The following is a 5,820-nucleotide window of genomic DNA, read 5'->3' as shown; positions in this document are numbered from 1 at the left end:
TGTTGCTCCTTCCCTACTCCCCTTACTTCTGAAAACCACTCTCGTGCAGCAATGGGTGATGGTTCTTTCCTTTATCTCCTCTTCACCTGATTCTTCATCTAATCCAATTTTTGAAATTTATTTTACTCATACTGTTCTTTGTACTCACAAACTATGCAGGTTCTCTAGGTTTACCTCCTGATACTCTCCCCTCTTCAATTCTACACGTAGATTTCTCAAGGTGTTGCACCTTTCTGGAACGACTCCCCTTTGGATTTAGTGGTTTAGTTTGCTTGAGCAGTCATGCACAAATCACTTGTTGGTAGAAGTTCCACATCGGCTCATGGAGGCAGCACGGTGGTCAGTCACGTGGACAGTGCGGAACAGCATTGGTTCCTATGCTCAGCTCCCCGCAAGGATTCCCTCAGGTAACAACTCCCAATAATTAGATCCTATTCTAGAGCATTACAATATATTCTAATTTTGATGACCACTATTATTTCCTAATAGTTGCAAATCAGAGACGAGTGAGTTAATAAAGGGACATATAATGTACAAATTTATGCCCACTGTGAGCTACTTGACACATGATGCCAAATTTTGTTATGTTCTTTGGCTATTGGGATGTACTAGCTTTTTTAGTATCCTAGCATTCCAGTGAACTTTTCACATTAGCTACTGCTGCTACTTCTGAAGATGTGTGTGTTCCCTGATGTTTCAGAGTGATGCTCCAGGTCAAAGTAGGATTAGAAAAACCATTACTTCATTTCAAATAATTCAGGCAGTATACTCTAGATGAAATCCCTAATGCAATTGGAATTTATATATTATGTAGTTGTTCAGAAAGGGACGTCCTATGTATACTCGCTAATGTTTTGTAGCGTGCAATGAGTGGAGAAATTCACTCATAAGACATAAACGATTATGTATCTTCTGGTTATCTGCTCGCGGGTGTTTCGTGGTGGCATGCAGCTGCCACGCCTTCACCCCAGCCTGTTGCCTTGTGCCTCGAGTCATGCAATCACTCTTACTCCATAGCGTCTGATCTCAAGTTAATGTTGTGTTCATTTGATGTTAGGATTAAGGTGGATTAGTTGGGATTTGGAAACATGGCTATTCCGAGCAAGGTAATACATGAGGTTATTCCCTTTCTAAGCATCGCCACAAGGAGGGTGTTTAAGGCGAAGCTGTGTGTATCCTTGTATGGCAGCCGCCTTAGGTAGAGCTTCCGGCCCTTACGGTCTGAAACAATGATGAATCACAAGATATATTTACAGGAAAAAAATATGATGTAGGCAGAGAATGAGAGGAAACTGATTTGTGTTTTTGTTGCCTTTTGTTGCTCGGTTCAGTCAGTTCTTTCTATCCCATGTAAAACGGTAAAACAATTTTTAAGCCCCAATTAAAAAAAATGTAGTGACGTTGGAATTCGTATGAAGAAATTATCTTTTGGCCAAATTACATTTGTGTGTTAGAAGATATTATTATTTGTGTTAGCACGAACAATACGATATGTAAGCTTGTTCTGTGCCTTGCTTTTGATGTAATAATCAAGACTCTTGATTTTCTCAGATAGTATATGATTATACTTCTCATGCCCTCTGACCGTCCGCCATGTTGGATGTATCCATAATCATAGAAATTTTGGTGCAGTGTTTCTGGTGCCTATTTGAGGTCTACATCTTCTCCAGTTCGCTCTCCTCCGTCGTACAATTTGTTTTCCAAGTATAATATACTGTCATGCCGCCTTCTTCCATCATTATACATTTCAAGTTTATATTATGTTTAAGTCTATGTTCCTATGCAACTGCAACAAGCTTGTACTATGCTTGAACAAAAATGTACATAGCCATCCATTATTATAACGTGGATATGGATAGCACTAGTAGAAAAAGGGTCAAACGTGAAGCACATTAGTGCCGGTTTGTATTTGAGCCGGTACTAATGGTACCATTAGTGCCGGTTCGAACGGATTTGCATTAATGTGGGTTCGTGTTGAACCTTTAGTACCGGTTCGTGGCACGAACCGGTACTAAAGGGGTGATGGCAGGCTGGCGTCAGGCCGGGGCCCCACGATCACCTTTAGTACCGGTTCGTGGCACGAACCGGTACTAAAGGTCTAACCTTTATTATCGCTTCGTGCCATGAACCGGTACTAACGGGGTCTGACCTATAGTACCGGTTGGAGACACAAAACCGGCACTATAGTGCAATTTTCAAACTTGAAAAAATCATAACTAAATAATCCTAATTCAGAAAAATACATATAATATATCAAAATTTGCAGAACAAAAAGATTGATACGGTACTAGTTTTCCGTTTCGACAATTTTTTAAAATCACAAAATTCCAAAGGGAAAATAGAGTTTTTGGGCATTTTAGACGTTTTTTGGACGTTTTTAGCGTTTAGTGCTAGGGTTTAGATTTCAGCATTTAGTGTTAGGTTTTATGGTCTAAACCCTTAGTTTTTACTGTTTAGCATAGAGTTTCCGACGTTTTAAGTCCCGGGTTTAGGGTTTAGGACAATTTTTGAAATGACAAATTGTAAAAGGAAAAAAAGATATGCTCTAATTTATGTTTTTTTGAATTTTGGTTAAATCTTGTCAAACCGGTCAAACAACTGATTCAAGAAATATAGAGTGTTACTAAATAATTACGCAATAATATTAGTGTTACTAAATAAGTATCTCAGTTTTTTTGAATTTTGTTCAAATCTGGTCGAACTATGATCAAACTATGGTCAAACTACTTATTCAAGAAATATTAGTGTTACTACATAATTATTCAAGCATATTAGTGTTACTAAATAATTATTTCAATTTTTTGAATTTTGGTCAAATCTGGTCAAACTATGGTCAAACTGTGGTCAAACTATGGTCAAACTTATTCAAGAAATATTAGCGTTACTAAATAATTACTGTTTTTTTAGAATAATAGTTTCAAACTCAAACGGTGAAATGTGTGACTTCATGCTCAAGCTAAACACCTGAGGGTTAATAGGATTGACATCTTACTATTGTTAGGAAAACAACAAGTGCAGACTCGGAAACGAAGGAGAATAGAACCTGAAAGTTAAGCGTGCTCGGGCTGGAGTAGTGAGAGGAATGGGTGACCGGTCGGGAAGTTAGATGATTTGGAATGAGTGATCCACACTTGAGCAGTTAAGAGAGGTGATTAGAGACTAAATCATCAAATAATTCAGAAAAATTAAAAATAAAAAAAATCAAATTTTTTTCCAAAATTTTCAATTTTTTTTTTAAAAAAACCTTGAGTACCGGTTGGTAACACCAATCGGTACTAAAGGTCCCCCGTACCAGGGCGCAAGCTCACGCCACGTGGTGGCACTTTAGTGCCGGTTCGTGCCGAACCGGTACTAAAGGGGTGGCCTTTAGTGCCGAAACCTTAGTGTCGGTTCCATAACCGGCACTAAAGGCCCTTACAAACCGGTACTAATGGTCCGTTTTCTACTAGTGTAGGTTGTCTTATGGCACTGCCCTATTTATATCTAAGCTTATGTTGATATGGAAGTTGTAATGTTGCCCCAATGAAGATGATTTACATACCATTATTTTGAAAATAATGAGAAGTACATGCTATAGAAAGCATAATATTTTAAAACAATGCAAGAAATGTATACTAGCAATGTTATATCCTTAACAACCAAGAGCCAAAATAGATGGGCGCAGCAACGCGCACCATCAATGATCTAGTATTAGTTAAGCTTCTGCTGACTACCTAATTGATGCATTCATTGTTTTGGTATGTACACATAGTAATTAAGTCTTTGTTCTTTTTTCTAGCCCTCCGGATCGAGCACAACTTCGGTAAAGAGACGAGGCCCGAAGAAAAAGTTGAGCTCGGATGAAAAGTTTGAGATCATAGCAATCGCGCCCGAGGGCCAACCGATTGAACCCATCCGGACAAAGAGCGCATTTGTTGCTCAGTGCGGGGTTTTCGTTAGGGACAAGATCCCGATCAGCATGCAGCAATGGTTAAAGCCGGCTACAGAAGACCCTGAGGTGTCTTATGTCAATGATATGCAGAAAAATGATCTTTGGACTGAGCTGAAGTCAAATTTCACCCTACCGCCAGAGGATGATCCGGAGAAGCCAGTTAAAGAGCAATTAATCAAGTCTTTTGCTCTTAAGAGGATGGCAGAACTATTCAGGAGGTGGAAGAAAGAGCTGAATAAGTTTGTCGAAAATAAAGAGACACCAGAATTCAAGGGCAGATATGAGAAGATCAGAGATCACTGGCCCGCATTTGTGGCCCACAAGACATCGGAAAAGAGTAAGAAGATGTCGCCGACAAACAAGCAAAATGCTGCGAAGAAGAAGCATCACCATCGCACGGGGTCAGGTGGCTACCTGGCAGGCCGGCCTAAGTGGGCCAAGATTGAGAATGATCTGGTTGATAAAGGGATCGAACCAGAGACAATTAACTGGCCAGATCGTTGCCGGACTTGGTTCTTCGGGGCTGGCGAAACCTTGGACCCTGTATCAGGGAAGTGCATTTGGACGAACGAGCAAATGGAAATACCAGCCAAGAGGCTTAAGCACTATATCAAAGGAGCGCAACAAGGTATGTTTGTTCCAGACAGAGAGAACGACGAGCTCACAATGGCCCTCGGGAATCCTGAGCACCCTGGACGGACATGAGGCACGCCAGGCTCCATTCCGTGGAAGGCTGGGTTTCCGGACGCAGGCGGTTACAAATGCCACGAGAGGAGGAAGAAAGTGGAGCAGACCCAACTGCAGGCGCTGCATGCTAGGGTACAAGCGATAGAGGAACGAGAAGCAAATCGCACCAAACGAACTGCCGAAGCTTCCCCCGAAGCTACCCCGCCATCTCAGCGGAGAAGCAGCGTGGCTTCCACCGAGCTGCTTCAGCCGGAGCATGTCTTGACGGCTCCTGCCAGCTATCCCGTGGATGCTATCACGGAGTCTCAAAATTGCCACCTTATGACGCAATGGATTAATATGAAGGTCAAGGCGGCTGTTGGGTCTGTTTTTCCTACTGAACCCGGCGCAACTTTTCACTGTCGGCCGATTACAGAATGATATGCTAGGATCATGGTGGATGAAATAACGGAGGGATTTGAGGACCTCCAGCTTGACAACCCTACCGGTGAAGGGGAGACGCGGCTGGGTTCTGCTCTGAAGACTCCATGCCTATGGCGGAAGGAGCTCATCAACCTTCCGAACTGGACGCCTCCGCCTCCTCCTCCTCCTTCTGCGAGTCAGGGCACTCCGCCTCCTCCTCCGGCGAGTGACTATCAGGGCACTCGGACGGCTCCTTCTCCAACGCGTGGCGGCACTCCGCCTCCTTCTCCGCCTGCGCCGGCGCGCCCGAGCAGCCATCCTCCTCCTTCTCCGCCTCGTCAGCAAGGGCGGAAGAGACCTGCGGCCGCTCCGGCTGCTCCGATGCGTCGTAGTCCTTCTCCTCCGCCTCGTAAGCAAGTAAAGAAGACAACCGCTACGTCTGCTCTGCCGGCGTCTAGTAGTACAGCCAGAGGCGGGAGGACATACAGATTCGGTCCTTCTCTAAAGACTCCAGAGAAGTTACCATACAAGAGGACGCCGGAGGAGAACGCCGAGATCGTGCGAGAAGAAGTGAGGAACTTCTTTGAAGGGGTGAAAGCAAAGAAACATCCACCTCCGGAGGAGAAGGTAGATCCGGTGAAAGCGAAGCGCACTCTGGAATGAAACTATGAGCACATTATTGGAAAGGAATTTGCCGAAGCGGAGCGGTCGGGAAGTACTGTCAGTGATCAAAGGCTGAAAGAACGACGAGCTGGGAAACAAATTGCCCAGCTTGGCGAGCAAGCGAAGCAATCGTGCCC

The sequence above is a fragment of the Triticum dicoccoides genome, chromosome 6A (assembly GCF_002162155.2).
Source record: "Triticum dicoccoides isolate Atlit2015 ecotype Zavitan chromosome 6A, WEW_v2.0, whole genome shotgun sequence".
Taxonomy (NCBI): domain Eukaryota; kingdom Viridiplantae; phylum Streptophyta; class Magnoliopsida; order Poales; family Poaceae; genus Triticum; species Triticum dicoccoides.
This window is presented reverse-complemented; position numbering follows the sequence as displayed.